General features: G+C 53.2%; 1 pseudogene; it reads left to right on the forward strand.

The window, feature by feature from the left end:
* Positions 1-8,057: 8,057 nt before the first annotated feature.
* Positions 8,058-9,106, forward strand: LOC147964761 (uncharacterized; annotated as a pseudogene).
* The last annotated feature ends 8,553 nt before the right edge of the window (positions 9,107-17,659 follow it).

A 17,659-nucleotide genomic window follows, 5' to 3' on the forward strand; every position in this document is an offset into this window, starting at 1 on the left:
ATCGAAGATGATCGGTTTTGACAACCAGTGGTAGGACCCTTTGGGGATGGGCCGTGTGGTGCGTACCTTTACGGGCGCCGCACGTTTTGTTATGTGAAGTGAGTTCACCGTTTTTACTTCTTGTGGGAAGTTCTTTTGTTTCCTGGTGCTCTGCTTTTGGGTTTCGTCCTCGTCTTTGCTTGGTGTGTCGAGCCCCTTGTGTTCGGCATTGAGTCTGCCAGATTGTTTGAAAACCCAACAGTCTCTGTGGGTATGGTTGGCAGGCTTCCCGGGAGTACTGTGTATCTGACATATCCTGTCCAGGCTTTTATTTAGGTTGGATGGATCGTCCCTGTTATCCTGGGGGTGATTTTTCCTGATTTTGTTGTGAGCCTTTGAATCTGGCATTGACTGCCGTGCTCTTCGGACTTTTGTCCTTAGTCCAGCGACGGTCCTTGTTGCGTCACGGTTTTCCGTTTCCATCCCTAGTTTTGGATGTACTTGGGTCACTGGGGCTGCACCTTGCCAACCAGCTGTCCTCCCCTGCACAAAAGCGAGTCATGAGGCTTGTTAGTGCGGCCGTTATTCTTGGTTTTTCTTGGCCGAGGTGTCTGGCGAGCCATTCGTCTCGGACGTTATGCCTGAAAGCTGCTAAGGCTTCGGCGTCCGGACAGTCGACTATCTGATTCTTTTTAGTGAGGAATCTATTCCAGAACTGCCGAGCTGGTTCTCCGGGTTGTTGAGTTATGTGACTAAGATCGTCTGCATCCGGAGGGCGGACATAGGTCCCTTGAAAGTTTGCTCGGAAAGCATCCTCGAGCTCTTCCTAGCTTCCAATTGTGTTTTCGGGAAGGCTTTTAAGCCAATGCCGGGCTGGCCCTTTAAGCTTAAGGGGTAGATATTTTATGGCGTGGAGATCAGCTCCTCTAGCCATGTGTATGTGGAGGATATAATCCTCGATCCAAACTCCAGGGTCTGTTGTTCCATCATATGCCTCTATGTTTACGGGTTTGAATCCCTCTGGGAATTCATAGTCCAGGACATCATCGGTGAAACATAGGGGGTGTGCGGCGCCCCTGTATTTGGGTGTGCCGGATTCTGATGATGGATTCGTAGCGTTGCTTACGAGAGCTTGCTTTCTTGGCCCATAAATGGACCTGACTGGGCCATGATGCGAATCCTTAAGTGGGTCGCTTGCCGATTTAGGTGCGGCGCCGCTTGCCGCTTTATGGGGTCGTCTACCCGACCGTGTAGCTTTTTCATTTTTTGAATGCGAGGGCTCTAGGGCCTCTTCGTCGAATTCAGGCAGTAGCTTTCTTTTAGGATAGCTTTTAGTGCGGCGACTGTCGCCGTACTTATCTGTGGTATTGATTACTTTGCTCCATCTAATCCAGAGTGCATCTTCCGCTGTTTTTACCTTCCGCTTCTGCTTTTTTAGGCTGCGTGCAGTTGCAACGAGCCTCTCGTGGAGATTCTTCTGCTCCATAGGTTTATTCGGCGTGAGGTCGTCCGGAATGCCGTTTTCGCCGGAGGAGGGATGTTCGGTTTCTCTATCCGTGTTGCCCTGTTCGGACGGTTGCTCTAAGGCCTGCTCGTCTTCTACCGGCTCGTCCTGCTCTATGGCTAGGTTTTTATCGAGGCAGGGCTTGGGTCAGCGTTTACGCCGACGCTTTGATTGCTTTTCTGGGGGTCGATCTTCCGTCCCATCCCCTTTTTCCTCATTGTCGCTTCCTTTAGGGGTATCCACCATGTACACATCGTGAGATGAGGTGGCTGTCCAATGCCCTATGGGTGTTGGTTCGTCGGTATCTCCTCCATCGTCATGCATGCTGTCGATGTCTCCGGAGTCGAAGTTGAGCACGTCGTTTAAATTGTCGACAGTGGCTATCAAGTGGGTGGTGGGTGGGCTTTGAATTTCTTCATCGTTCATATCCCATCCTCGCTTACCGTAGTTCGGCCAGGGCTCTCCTGATAAGGAGAGAGACTTGAGAGAGTTCAGGATATCGCCACAAGGCGAGCGCTGAAAGATGTCTGCGGCGGTGAACTCTATTACCGGCGCCCAATCGGATTCGATCGGCAGGGGCGCAGGGGGTTCGGAGTTCGGAAAGGAGTCCGGATCCTCGGAGTCACGGATCATGCAGAGTGCGGGGCTAGCGTTCAGCTCGATCGCCTTTGATATCGAAGCCCCTGAGGTGACGTCCAACCGCTCATCCTCGATTGGCGCAATAGGCTCCAAGTTAGGGGTCGGAACCGATGCGTGTGCGGCCTCCAGGACACTGTCCGGAGGCAGAGCTAGATCATGCCCCTCGAGATAGTGCGGCGCGCTTGGCCGTGGCTCGAACCCGTCGAAGATCAAGTCTCCATGGATGTCAGCCGTGTAGTTTAAGCTTCCAAACCTGACTTGATGGCCAGGGGCGTAGCTTTCGATCTGCTCCAGGTGGCCGAGCCAATTGGCCCGCAGAGCGAAGCCGCCGAAGTCAAAGATCTGTCCGGGGAGAAAACTCTCACCCTGGACCGTATCGTTGTTGATGATCAAAGGAGCCATCGGGCCTAAAGGCGACGACACAGAGGAACTCTCAATGAAAGCACCAATGTCGGTGTCAAAACCGGTGGATCTCGGGTAGGGGGTCCCGAACTATGCATCTAGGCCGGATGGTAACAGGAGGCAGGGAACACAATGTTTTACCCAGGTTCAGGCCCTCTTGATGGAGGTAAAACCCTACGTACTGCTTGATTAATATTGATGATATGGGTAGTACAAGAGTAGATCTACCATGAGATCAAGGAGGCTAAACCCTAGAAGCTAGCCTATGGTATGATTGTTGTATATGGAGTTGATTGCCTACGGACTACAACCCTTCGGTTTATATAGACACTGGATAGGGTTAGGGTTACATAGAGTCGGTTACAATGGTAGGAGATCTTGAATATCCGCATCGCCAAGCTTGCCTTCCACGCCAAGGAAAGTCCCATCCGGACACAGGATGAAGTCTTCAATCTTGTATCTTCATAGTCCAGGAGTCAGGCTGAAGGTATAGTCCGGCTACCCGAACACCCCCTAATCCAGGACTCCCTCAGTAGGAATGGAATATCTTGGCCTCAACACATGAGTAGGTGGTTCTCTCTCAGGAAATGTGTATTGGAAGTGTAGGTATGTTCTGATGGCTCTCACCACGAATGAAGAGTGAGTGGAGGGGTATATATAGCCTCCACGCAAAAACTAACCATTACACACAGTTTACCAATCTCGGTGAGACCGAATTGAGAAACTCGGTCAAACCGATTCAGCAAACCTAGTGACCGTTAGGATTTTCGGTGGGACTGAGATGCAACTCCGTAGGACCAATATGGTTAGGGTTAGGGCATAACATAATCTCGGTGTGACCGATTACACAAACTCGGTGGGACCGATTTTGGTAATAGGCTAACCAGAGAGTTGGTCAGGTAAACTCGGTGGGACCAATCGCTCATTTTGGTGGGACCGAAATGTTACAAAAGAGAAAAAGAGAGTTTACATTGCAATCTCGGTGGGACTGATCGCTTATCTCGGTAGGACCGAAACGTTACGAAGGGAAACAGAGAGATTACAACCCCATCTCGGTGTGACCGAAATTTCTATCGGTGAGATAGATTTGCCTAGTGTTTGTGGCAGTGGCTATGACATTTGAACTCGGTGGCACCGGATAGAAAGAATCAGTGGGGCCAAGTTTGACTTTGGGTTTAGGTCATATGTGGATGTGGGAAGGTAGTTGAGGGTTTTGGAGCATATCACTAAGCACTATGAAGCAAGAACCTCATTAAACAACACCTCATCCCTCCTTGATAGTATTGGCTTTTCCTATAGACTCAATGTGATCTTGGATCACTAAAATATAAAATGTAGAGTCTTGAGCTTTGAGCTTGAGCCAATCTTTTTGTCCTTAGTATTTTGAGGTGTCCACATTGCTCATCCATGCCATGCCATTCATTGAGCTTTTCCTGAAATATTAATCTTGGAATAGCATTAGCTCAATGAGCTATATGTTGTTAGGAATTACCAAAACCACCTAGGGATAGTTGCACTTTCAGAGGGCCTGGTGAGGTGACGTGCGCAGGGCATGCCGCGAGCCAGAGCTCGACCGCTCAGGTTTGTCGATGTTGCAGGGCCGGACCCGAGCACAAGCGTCATGCCAGCGTGAGTAGCCCCCATGGTGGGTGAGAATCAAGCAAGTGATAGTCATAGATAGATTAAGCATGGAAGGCAAACTAGCTCAGGTAAATGCATAAACGATATGCGCCACTGGGTCCGGCCTGAGCGGCTTGGGGATGTGCAGCCCGAGGGGTGCCCCCACCAAGGTAAGCTAAAGACATAAAAAGGGATACATGCCACAGGGACGGACCCATGCGGCCTAGGAATGATGCATCCCTGAGGGTGCTCCCAGCTAAATGAACTTGGAAAATGTCACCTGGTTCCGTTGATGAAGAGGTGTTGAGGCAGCTGAAGGTACGCGGCGAAGGGGTTGCCCCTCACTAGCCACTGGGGCCCTGAGCCTCGGGAGGCTCTAGGGGTCCAGGCAGTTCCTTGAGGACCGTCGCCATCACCGCGATGACTGCATGGTGGCTGGCCTCCTGACACGCCATGACACTCTGCATGTTGCGCTGGAAGGCAGCAGCCACGCTCGGCAGGCCGAACGGCATGCGAACGTAGCTGTGAGGTGGACCTTCGCAGCGCCCAACACGCGAAGGCCAGAAGCGCTCCTGAGATGCGGCTCGGCAGAGCCCTGGTATGTCAATGCAGACGCGCAGCTCAACCCTCGCCTGGGTGGGGAGCAACACCAGGCGGGCGGTGGTCGCCGCGTATTGCTCTTGCTACCTGAAGCTCCTGAGATACCTTGGTGATGAACTCCTGAGAGCCGGGCGCTCCTTGCCCAGTGTCCTCCTGAGGAAGACGTGCCGCGAAATACGCCTCCAAGTGGTGCCCAAGCGCCTCCCTCGTGATGTTCGCAAGGTCTGAGGACCTCCAGAAGAGAGCCCCCGAGCCCTGCCCGAGGAGGGCGCCGGGGGTGCCTTCCTATGCGATAGAGGGAGACGCCCCAGGCGTGAGCGCTGATCCTGACGAGGTGCCACTTGCGGCGCTGCCCTCCTGAGGTCTGGCATGGAGTAGCTTCTTCTTCTTCTTGGGGATGACCTCGGGAGGGTACCGAGCTGCGTTGTTGTCGGGGTCTTTGATTGACGCTGCTTGGAAGGTGCGCTCGAGGGAGCACACCGCATCTCTTTCTTCGCAGGGGACTATGATGATCCTGCCGCTTCCTGGCATCTTGAGGACGTTGTAGCCGTGGTGCGTCATGACCATTAACTTGGCTAGGGATGAATACCCGAGGATGGCAGTGTATGGTAGACGGATGTGGGCAACGTCGAAGCCGATGAGCTTGGTGCGGTAGTTTTTGCGCGTGCCGAAGGTCACGGGGAGGCGGATCTACCCCAGGGAGCGGGCGGAGCCTCCCCCAACCCCCGAGAAAGGCTTGCTAGGGCGGAGCCGCTCAAGCAGTATGTGAAGAAGGCTGAAGGCCTCGCACGCTGAGGCCGGCACCACCATCGACGAGTGTCTTGGTGATGGACACGTGGCAAATGGTGGTTGTGCAAAGCATTGGGAGCACACCCGAGCCGACGGTGGAGGCGGGATGATCCCCTGAATCGAAGGTCAGGTCGGCGTCGGGCACGGCCCAGCCCGGCGGAGCCCCCGAGCGCTTGGAAGTAGCGTCGATCTGGCGGAAGAACGGCTTGACGTGACGATCCGAGGGTGGTGCTTGTGAGCCGACGATGAGGCCTGCAACCGCGTGGTGCACCGGTGCCATGTAGCGCGCAACAAAGAGGCCGCGCAACTCCTCCCAGGACGCCACCGTGGATCCGGGGAGGTTGAGCAGCCAGGTGCGCGGTGCGCTAGTGAGGGCCATGGGAAGCCAGTTGGCCATGACCTTGTCATCGCCGTTGGCCGCCTCGATGCTCAGCTCGTAGTGCTGCAGGAACCCCGCGGGGTCGGGGATGATGTCATAGCGAGGAGGCAGATCTGGCTTGAACTTTCCTGGCCAAGCGATGCTTCGCAGCTCAGGGGTGAAGGCGCGACAATCTGCCGTGATAACTGGGACTCTGGGCTGCTGGAGAACTTGTCCTTGAGGGGGTTTGCGCACCGCCGCCGCCAACGGCACGCGGTCATGCCTTGGTGGCGTAGGGAGCGCGGGGGCATTTCGTTGCGGCCGAGGGACTTCTTGGCAGCTTCTTTCTTCTTGCGCGGGCGCCGGACGCGGCAGGTCGCGTCATGGGGCCGCGTGCCTGGGCGCCAAGACTCCGTCTTGGGGCAGAGGTGGTGGTGGCACTCCATGGGCCACGCCGCGCATGGCTGGCGAAGGGCAAGGTAGCATGTGGGATGGCGCAGGGGAGCCCCCTGCGGTGCTGACGAGCTCGGCGATGCGGTCGTGCCAGTCCTCGTAGAGGTCGTCGACGGGGCGGTAGCACTGGAGCTCACGCGCCATGCACAAAGCAGCCTGCGCGTCCATGGGAGCGCGACGAGCGTGGGATGACGAGCCGGCCGAGGTCAGCGTTGGAGTGGCGGTGTGGCCGTCCCGCCACACCGAGGGGTGCAACGAGGATAATTGCTACTCGTTCCACACCGGGTCAGTGGCGGCGTTGGCGCCAGGGGATGGAGAACGACGAGGTGGCCTGCCGACGGGAGCCTTCTGAGCAATGCAGGCTGTGAGGGCAGCCCGGCACTCAGCGCGAGCGCGGCGTGCGTCCGCCATGGAGACGATGAAGCAATGGGACGCGGAGCAACGGAAGGGAAGCATCGGCGCACCCCTACCTGGCGCGCGAAATGTCGGATTTTGGGTTCTGGCAAAACCCTCAAGGTTTGAACACTGGGGTGCGCGTGAAGATCTCCCCCTACCGATCCACGTCCTAGCCTTGCTAAGATCTCACGGGCTAACTCAACGAACTCGCTACACAAAGGACACAAGATTTATACTGGTTCGGGCCACCGTTGTGGTATAATACCCTACTCCAGTGTGGTGTGGTGGATTGCCTCTTGGGCTGAGGATGAATAGTACAAGGGGAAGAACAGACTCCTGAGGCGAGGTGTTCTTGTGCTTGGTGAGTGTGAGGATGAGATGAATGAGTTCCAAACTCGTTGGATCCCCCTCCTACTATGGTGGCTAGTCCTATTGATAGAGGCCCTGGTCCTCTCCCCAAATATTGAGCTGGAAGGGAGCCAACAACGACCAATTCTAAAGGGGACAACTAGTACAGCTTATCCTGACAAAAGCAGTCTTCATCTGCAAAAGGCTCTGGTGGTGACGCCGCCTTGGGCTCTATGGTGACCTCCATCTTGCCGTCCTGCTGGTCTTGGTCTCGTTGCACTGATATAGAAACCTTTGCTTGATGCCTCGGTACTCTGCGTCTACGCTTGCCTCCTTAGCACCAAAGAGGAAACAAGGACACTATGCGCGCTGGCGCCCGCCTGGCCTTGGTCGTCATGTCTCACGTCATTGGAACCTCACGAGATTTGTCTTGCCTTGAACTCTCCGCCCCTCGCAAGCCAGCCTGGTGAGGGCTCTCCCAAGGAGATCTTGTGTCGTCCGCCTCACGAGGGTTGGCCCCTCGCGAGGGTCTTGAGTTCTTGTTGGTGAAGGTGGGCCGTGTGGGCCCGCTCGCAGAGCCATGCCGTGTGCCACAGGCAGGCAAGTCTGGGGACCCCCGTTCCTAGAACGCCGACAGAGTCCACAAATCGGTTCCCATTCTCGAGGTAGTTCTTGTGTGCATACTTGCGCACTTATTGCGGGGTAGTGGGAGGGGCAAGCGCAAACGATCCCACTTCCCCACGTTTCGAACCGTGGCTTATAAATTGGGGGAAGGGGAGCAGCAGAAACCATTCTCGCTCGCGCTCCCCTGCCTCTTCATCCTCTCGCTGCTCTTTGCGACCGCCACCCACTGCGACGCCCGCTGCGGTGAGCAGGACTCCATCGCCATTCTTCTTCTCTTCTCTCTTTCTTCGTATTCACCGATGGCTCTTCCCTCGGGCTTGTGGATGGGCCTGGCCATCACCACGGATGGCATCATGTATCTCTGCACCACTAGGCGCTTGCCGGGGGAGACGGAGGTTGCCGTGCGCCTGCCGCAGGGCGAGCGTGAGCCGCGGCCCAAAGGCACAGACCACGTGGTGTTCTACCCGCACTTCAAGCGCAGGTTCGGGCTTGCCGCGAGCAGCTTCTTCTGCGGCTTCCTGGAGTTCTTCGGGCTCCAGCCCAATCATCTTACCGCGGGTGCCATCGTGCAGCTTTCCGGCTTCGTCACCCTTTGCGAGGTGTACCTGGGGGCCGATCCTTCAATCGATCTCTGGGTGCACTTCTTCTCCTTGAAGCAGCAGGGGCCGAAGGCCGAGGAGTTTTATGACTGCGGCACCGCCGTCATCTACAAGCGGACAGGCGCTGACTGCCCCAAGATGCCGCTGGAGGACTCTTCCAAGAAGTGGTAGAACTCTTTCTTCTACATTCGCAACCTCGGCGCGGACTGCATCAACCTGCCGCCCTTCGTCGACGCGCCGCCTGGGGCGAAGCAAAACTGGGGTTATTATCCCCGACACCCGTCGCAGGAGGTGCTCAACCTGTGCTAGCGGGTGTTGGAGATGAGGGAGTGGGAAGGGCTCAATGGCACCGACCTCATCATTGCCTTCATTAGGCGCCGAGTGCTGCCGCTGTAGCAGCGCACCCACATAATCGGCCAGATGACCGGAGTCCAGGACCCCAACCGCAAGTCGAACTTGCACCTGGCGCCGGACCAAGTCGCCCGTCGGGTCAACGACATGTCCAAGGCCGGGCTGCAGGATGATTGGGAATTCGGGAAGCCTCCATACAGCTAGGCGAACCCGGCACCCGTTGTGAGTCCCTGGACCCCGTACTTTGCTGTTGCATATCTTCTCGTTCGTCCAGATGCAACGTGGGAGGTGCTTCTGAACGCCATCCGGCATCTGTATGACCGGGCGCTGACGCAGGTAGTGCGGGCCGGCTCGGAGGAGCCCGCGGCCCATGGCAAGGAGGAGCCGGCTGCCAATGCTGGCATAGGGCGCCCTGCGGGTAAGTTTGTCTTCCATATTTCTTGAGTTGACGGGCACGAGGCTGTGTGGGGGTGCTGATGTGAGTTGTCGATGCAGCGGCGCTGGGTGGAGAAGGCGGCGGCGCGGCTGGCACCGGGTCGTCTCGGGGGCGGCGATGGCGGCGAGCCGTCTGCACGGGAAGGACAACGTCGCACCCCGAGCCCCGATTGTGAAGCGTGCGGCGAACCCGGCCACCGGCACGAAGCCGCCCGCCAAGAGGGGGTGCAGCGCTCCACAAGCGAGGCAGGCGAGACCCGTCATTCCGGTGGTGCCTGGGTAATTTTCCTTCTTCTTGAATTTGAATGGCCGAGCTGGCGGCGGTGGATGTCGCATCAACCGAGGGCGCCGTGTTCCAGAGGACCCGAACCAGCGTCGTTGACCTGGACGAGGAGGCGGCCGACTCGGACCTTGGCCTGGACGCGGCCGACACCGAAGGCCTGGCCTGGCGGGACCGGAATAGGGCCGAGGAGGAGCTGGAGGCAGCAACGGCCCAGGCCTGGGCCAACGCCGCTGCGACGTGGGCGCGAGCCAGCGTGGCCCGAGATGCCAGCTGGGATGGAGCTGGAAGCGATGGTATTCATGCCTTTGTCGGAGGGGGAGTGCGGAAAAGGTGGCCATGCAGACACCATGGACCTTGATCGGGAGGTCGTGGTGGTTGAGGATGACACCCCGCCACAGGACGACGAGGTCGAGCAGGTGGGAGTCGAGGGAGGCGGCGGTGAAGTCATCTTGGAGGAGGCACCACGAACGGCACTGGAGGGAGTGTCTCAGGCGCCAACGGGGCGGGCACCACCACCGAGGGTGCCGGAGAGGGCACCGGCCATGGAAGAGGCGGTCAGCAGGGAGTACGCCCAGGTGCCTAGGCCAGGGGGTCGCCGGACCACCGGGTCGCAGCCGGCTCGGGGCGGGACCAGCGATGTCTTCTTCGGGCCCCTGACCCAAGAGGAGGCGGCGATGGCCGCCATGAGCCGGCGCCTGCGGGGCCAGACGTACAGGATCCAGGCCTTCGCCCAGGCCGAGATGGAGCAGACGCGGGAGCTGGAGCGTGCCGTGTTCGTAAGTTCTCCCCCGTCTATTGTTTTTCTTTCTGTTCCTTCTTCTGGGTGGGGGCGCACTAGCGCACCCACTAGGTGTAGCCCCCGACATTCGGGCCTACTGTGTAGCAGTTGGGTCGAATCTTTAACCAATGTCTCATGCTGATTGTTGCTCCTTGCAGCAACCGGACTCCTTCCGGGTCAGCGTCTTCAACATGCTTCTGCAGAAGCACCGACAGCTCAAAGGGCGGCTTGCTGCCATGGAGGAGGAGCTCCGCGTCTCCGTAGGTATTTTTCCTGCATGCTCTTTTTAGTGGGGGCGCGCTAGCACACGCACTGGGTGTAGCCCCTGAGATTCGGGACATCTGCATAGCAGTTGGGTCAAATCTTAAAGTGGTTATTTGTTTTTGAGTCTTTCTTTTGCAGTCGAGGTGTTCTCTTGGAAGACCCGGCTGATTCGAGCCAGCTTCCATTACGACTACCTTGTTGTCGACACCGGCCGGCTTGGGGCCAAGGTGGCGGAGGCGACGGGAGCCCGGCAGGCGCTTGACGAGGCCAGTCGGCTGCAGGAGCGGCTGGCGGGAGACAAGAGCCGTGTTGAGGCCAAGGTCGAGTGCCTCAAGGCAGAGGCCGCCAAGGTCGTTGAGGCGCAGCGGGCCCTTGCTGCGGCCGATCACCAACACGGCAAGCTGGTCGATGACAAGGACCAGCTCTAGGCGGAGGTGGAGAGCCTGAAGGTACTGGAGGCAGTAACAGCCTGGATTTTTGCCCTTTTCTTTTTCCTTTGATTTTCTGTGATTTCCTGTTTTGATTTGCTTTTCCGTGGCTATGAGGGTCTGAAACTTGGGAAGATCATGTCTTCCTAGGTTTTCTACTGGCTTGTCACCCTCATTGTCATCTCAAGATCGTCTCATTTCCATCCTTGATCTAACCCAAAATTCTTTTGTTGGTAATATTCCTTTTCTAATAAAGGAATAAACCTTAAAACCCTAGGTTGAGAAGCAACCTATATTTCTGTCACTCCTAAAATTCCCAAATAATTCTCATAAATTTTCTGGGTCACACCTTCCTCAAATATGGCAAAATATTTCATTTCCATGTTCAAAAATAATCCTCCAATAATTGTTTTCCTATTCTGCCCTAAATGGCACTTTGCAAAGGAAGTGCTATTTATATTTGCTTGATTGACCCCAAACTTCTTGGACATCTTTTCCCATCCATATCATCGGCTCATGCCAAAATTCAGCTCAATTTGCCTAGCAAATATTTTCCAGCAATTTTCCAAAGTTTCTATCCAGGAAGGAACTTTGTGATGGAGCTATATTCTAGGCATATCCAAATGAGTTTCAATTTTGCAGGGTATTTCCTAGGGTCAAATAATGACTCTCCACCAAATATGAGCTCATGTAACTCATCTATGTGAGCCCAACTCCAAATCTTAGTTTCTGGTCATATTTTCAGTTTGTGAAGCAACCATATTTTATATTGCTTCAATTGAGCTGAATCTTTAACAGGACAAGCTTCTACCTATGTAAAGCACTCCAAAAAAGTTTTACCTCAATTGGTTGATGGAATTACCCTCTGTAATTTTTCCAAATTTCTGTCCAGAATGAAGCTTTGTGAAGCAAGTGCCACTTTGGTATTTCCAAATGGCATGAAATTTTTACAGTAGCTTCATATCATCATAAAAGCCCTCTCTGCCAAATTTCAGCTCACGTCGATCCAGTATGTGAGTGCATCACCCAAATCCCCAATTCTGGCCAGTTTTGCACTTTCTACTGCAACCACCATCTAAACTCCTCCTCTTAGTCTGATTTTTGGTGATCAACATCACCTTAGTGTGTGGTCATCGCCAGACAAACTATTTACCTTGTTACCCTAGTGGTTTAACCACAGAAAGTTACAAACACCTTGTTACTGAATTACTTTTGGAACTAAGTGCAAATCTCTTCTTTGCCCCTAGACAGATTTTTTCTTCTGTTGGACTAAGGGCACCAGGGTCCATCCACTAGACATGGTTGGCCATGCCAAAGAGCGCCTCTTGCGCCAGTGCGCGTGGTGATCACGCTTGCGTCATGGCTGCAGGCGTGCTCTGGCTTGTTCTGGCCAGTATGCTCATCTCTTGCCTCCTCCTATCGACCTCAATTCGTGTCCTGGAGCTTCCCCGTGATCGACTGCATATCCCTGCATCAGAGCCTCGTCGTGGTTCGCCATTAATGCGCCGCTAGAGCAGTGCATGTGCCGTGCTCGGCCCCTGACCTCCATTAGTGCACTGCTCCAGCTCGGTTGTGAGCACCAGAGCCCTTCCCGCGGCTATTTAAGCGTGCCCCGAGCCCCTTCGCAGCTCATCCACTCCTCACTTGCCTCCCTAGACCACCAGAGCCCTCGGCCCACTCCTCTTTTCGCCGGAGTTCGCCATGCCCGCCTCGGCCTCGGCATGATTCCAGCCAAGCCAGCCCTCCTCTCCTCCTCCCAAGCTGTCCACCAGAGCCTCCTCGCCACCGCGGTTTGCCCCAATCCCTTGCCCCTAGCCGGAGAGCCCCGTGGCCGCGCCTCCCGGAGCTTGGCCGTCGCTGTTGATCTCGACCACCACCTCGACCGCGACCATCCGGAGCTCCTTCCTCCCTCCCGACTCCACCATCGCGTTCCCCTCGCCCTGTAGAGCCGCCCCACCCCCACACCTCTCGCCGGAGCGCCCTGCTTCACCGAAAATCATCACCACCGCCGCCTCTCTGTCCACCTCCGTCCTCGCGGCCTCCCCTCCTCTCCACCCCTCCCCGGTGTCTGATTCCTCTCTGAATGGGTGCGGCGCACCACCCTTAAGCCGCCGGTGCCCTCGCCTTGGCCTACAGTGGCCGGAGTCGGCGTGGCCAGCAAAGGCAGCGCCCCTGTCCCCCTCCCCTGCTCTCTGTCGCGAGCGAGCACAGGGGAGGAAGAAGACGATCGCCTGCCCCCTGCTGCGTGGGACCCCTCTGTAAGTGGCTAAGGCCACAGGTCCACGTGGATAAGTGATGACGTAATCCGGTGAGTACGTTTTCCCTATCCGAAAACGTATTACATGGGAATACATTTTCTTCTTACAAAAGCGCATTTCTTTCCTCAGCTGCCAGGAATACGTTTTGTGTTTCAGAAAGCGTATTTCCTAATATGTGTGTCGGTCTTATCCACTCAGGGACCCATTGGTGATGAAAACTTTCACAGATTGGTCCCTGATCTTCTACACCTCATAACTCCACAACCGTAACTCCGATTGAGGTGAAACCAGCGTTCACTACTTTGTCTCATCCAGCTCTATCTTATGATAACATTTTCACCAGGTGGTTTCACAGTGAAAATGACCATTTTTCCCTTGCCTCTAACCAGCCTCCTCTAAGAGAAAACCGTGCGACGTTTCGTTTCGCGGCTTCACCGCACTTCTTCCTGGAGTCTCCGTCACCCCAGGCAAGCCACAATACCCACTTGCATGATAGTCATGCAGTAGCCATGGTTTTGAACTTGAATATTTATTAAATGATTGCTTGTTTAAAATATGGTTATCGTTGTTTCGGAAATGCTTCTGGGATTGTGCTTACTTGTTTGCTATGTTGTTATGCACCTGGTTATCATGCCCTACTAGTTGCTAGTATTACTTTCATATTGCCATGCTTGATAATAGAACATGTTAGGTTGGTCATGCTCTTCGGTGCATGACTAATGTCGGTTACCGAGTACTGTTAATAGGCATTGTTCCATTGCTGTTAGTTGGTTAAGTGTTACTCGGTGATGTTATTGATAAGTTCTTGCATGTTATTTATGGTTGATGCTACTGGTCATGTTATGTTATACTAGGAGTAGTGTTGCACTTGTGATATTTATGCTCATCATTATGCCATGTTCAGTTGGAGATTATTTCATAGTTGATATGATGGACAGTTATGTTGCATCCCGTGCTTATGTTGATATCATGCTCATGCTTTGTAAATGCATCATGTTATTTTATCATGGCTCAGCATATTGCATTCAAGTTTAACCGGATTAAATTGAACTTGAACAACTGTTGGCTGAGTCATGGTGCCGCCAGATCGAAACTGACCAGTGCAACCACACTTACCGTATGGGTAAGGTCCTAACTGGGTCTAATGTCGTGCATCTCGCCGGTGCCTCCTACTAGGGAAGGTTAGGGGCGTGCGGTACCTTGGCCCAATAAGCAGACATAACCTTGCATGCCCGTTGTTTTTATTTTTATGGATCCGGTCCTCGTGATGGAATTTTGACCACGACAGTGGTCGGGGTGTCTTTGGTAGACATGGGGCCACCCAGGACTAGCCCAGTTGGGAGTGGGTCAAAGTGGCCGGGAGAGTGTCACGGCAGTAGATCGGTTTTGTTGGAACGCCATTGGTCCACCCGAATGGGAGTGCGAGGCCATGGGTTCCGTGGTGTGGGTAGAGTGTGCTACCTCTGCAGAGTCTATATTAAACCTATCGATAGCCGCGCCCATGGATAAGGTCCCAGTTCGTGTCGGTCCCACCATGAGTCAATAGTATTAATGATAACTTGATTAATGACAACCCCGGTTCGGTGATGAAATAAGTTGGTGGTGATCGCCGTAAGGATCACGAGTTACTTTGGTGGTGATCGCCGTAAGGATCACGAGTTACTTTGGTGGTGATCGGCGTAAGGATCACGAGTTACTTTGGTGGTGATCGCCCTAAGGATCATGAGTTACTTTGGTGGTGATCGCCGTAAGGATCACGAGTTACTTTGGTGGTGATTGCCGTAAGGATCATGAGTTACTTTGGTGGTGATCGTCGTAAGGATGACGAGTTACTTTGGTGGTGATCGCCGTAAGGATCAGGAGTTACTTTAGTGGTGATCACCGTAAGGATCATGAGTTACTTTGGTTGTGATCGCCGGAATGATCACTGTGGTATCGAGGATACCGAGTTGTTGGATATTCGTGATGTTGTGCGAGAAATCATAGGTAAAAATCAAGCTCCTTGTGGTCATTTAATGATTACTACGGTATTGTTTATACCAAGCTTGATTGGATCCTGAGATGATCGTGTAATGTCCGAGGTGGGTAAGTGATGCGCGTGATGGTTACGAGATAACCCGAGCAGAATAATTGGTGCATACAGTGTCATCATGTTGCATGCTAGTATCGTCAGATTTATATGTTCATGCTATGCTCATATTGTTCTAGCTGTATCAGGTTCATATTGCCTTTGGATTCTTAGTGGCTATTACGATTATTTTCATGATGGTATCTAGTATTATTTGGAGTATTCCTTTGGATATCATGTGCTCATGTCATGTTGTTAGAATGATCTCATGTTAATTCCTGCTTAACCTGTAATTGCCATGCTGTTGTTTGTCTTGAATGCTTCTGGTTATTGTGAGCTTGCAAGTACATTCAATGTACTGACCTGGCGTGTCATGCCAGCTTGCAGGTCGTGCCTGGATTGCTTGCTTGTTTGGTGCTGTCCTATGTTCGCGAGCTAGGATAAACGTTCCAGCCAGAGTCCCAGCGGATTGGAGTCCGTCATCGTCGTTCGTTGTTCCGCTGCCAGTAGTTGTTCCACTGCTTCAAGTATTATGCTGCTTGTATAGACCAACTGTGGTTGGCGTAGTGTCACCATGCCGATGTTACCCATTGTAATGTCAGAACCCTTGTAATCATATTCGTGTTGTAATAGAGAGCTGGTTTGTTCTATGCTAAGTAGTGTCGTATTCCAGAAGACTTCACCTCGATCTCTGGGCTGGAATACGGGGCATTCTGGTTTTCTCTGAGCCGGGGTGCCACAACGCTTGGTATCAGAGAAGGTCTGGCTGTAGAGCATCCTAGTCCGCTGGAACGTTAGAAAACGGTAGCATAGGGTCTGGTTGTTGCCCTTGCTTGTTGCATTTGATCGTTGCATTTGTTTGCTGCATATAGTCTTATTGCGGTTACCATTAACCCATGTTTCATGCGTAGATGGCGGTCAACTTCCATGAGTTCAGTGCTCTTCTCTTAGCTTCCAGTGCTGTTCCTATTGAGTTCAGTCCCACTCCTGCGCCTCTCAGCTTTGCCGCCCTCCTTGGCGACATGTGGCGTAGTATTTATCCCCTCGGAGATCCAACTCATTATCAAGTATTCCAGTTTTCTGCTGGAGGAAGAATTCGGGAATATGTTGCTCATGTTCATCTGTCAGCCCCGATTCCTGTCGGTAAGCGCACTTATAGTTTCCACGGTGGTTACAGCGCTACTCCTAAGCGTGTCGTTCAGCTCGCCGCAATGGCAGGAGTCACCGGTCTTCGTCACCAAGAGAGCATGGTGCAGGAGAACCGTGCTTATCAATATTATCCCACCATCGCTGAGAATCCTAGGCGAGTCCAATTTCCTTCCGTCAACTGTCAAGACGACCCGGCTATCATAGCCATGTCTCGTTACATGACGGACGAGTGTCTTCTTATTTCTGAGTTAGTCCGAGACGCCATTCGGACCAGGAGATTGCTTGGTGTCGCTTTACCTCAGTCTCCGCCAGCTTCTCCAACTCCTCCGCCACGTCCATCCAGAACTTCAGAGTCAGCGTTCCACTCACTACTCCGTTAGCTTCCTCGTCAGTTCGTGAGTTTTTGCTCAAGCGTAGGATGTAGTCCTTCGTGTAGCGCTTGTGCATCCTCTGTAGTATCATGCTTGTGTATGTCTGTGTGGAGCAGCTTTGTATCTTGTTTGTTGTGTGTTTTGTTGCAATAAATTGTTTTCTCATGCTTCTTTGTTTTGAATCCTCGGTGTTACCCCCCTTATGGAAATTATTCCTCGACCGACACCGAATCAGAAGGAGGCGTAAGCAGTACAGATATACACCAAGGAAGTCAGTTAAAATCAATGAGTTTTTCAGCCGACAGCATTGTATTGCAGACATCCGTCCAGATACAAATTGTATTTTGATCAGACTTTCAGCAACAAGTACCTATCAGAGATACATTTTCTAACAACAAAGATTAAATCAGCAAGAGAACAAAATTGGATCGACAGTGCATTTCAAGTCAAAGGTATGGCTATGCACAATGATTGAATCTGACATAAGTCAAAATTTAAATATTGCGACACCCATAAGTCAGTCCAATTGCACGATGAATTGAGTGAGGACAGTCAGACAATTCTTGTCATATCAATAATCAACTGCCGGACTAACAAATATATATATATATATATATATATATGTCATTCCCATCACCAAGAAAATTAGTCCCATCCTTCTCCACAATGTATTGACGAAGTGTACAAAGATAAGGTTCCCAGTCCTTATCGATAGGGTATGAATGGATTCCCATGCAAGATATTCAGTCTTCTCGATAAAATACTACAAAAGCTTCTGGCATAAGGTACCGAGTCTTCCCTAGCAAGTCTTTAAGGGGGAAAGCTTATAAGGTACGGTACCCCGATCTCCTCAATAAGATATCCACCGATGGCTTCGAGCGTAAGCCCGCAAACCTTCCTCAACACGATACCCCGATTGCTTCCGAACGCAAGCTTCCCAGTATTCTTCTGTACGACACTAAT

The sequence above is a fragment of the Triticum urartu genome, chromosome 6A, assembly GCF_056163025.1.
Source record: "Triticum urartu cultivar PI428250 chromosome 6A, HENAU_Tu73, whole genome shotgun sequence".
Classification (NCBI taxonomy): Eukaryota; Viridiplantae; Streptophyta; class Magnoliopsida; order Poales; family Poaceae; genus Triticum; species Triticum urartu.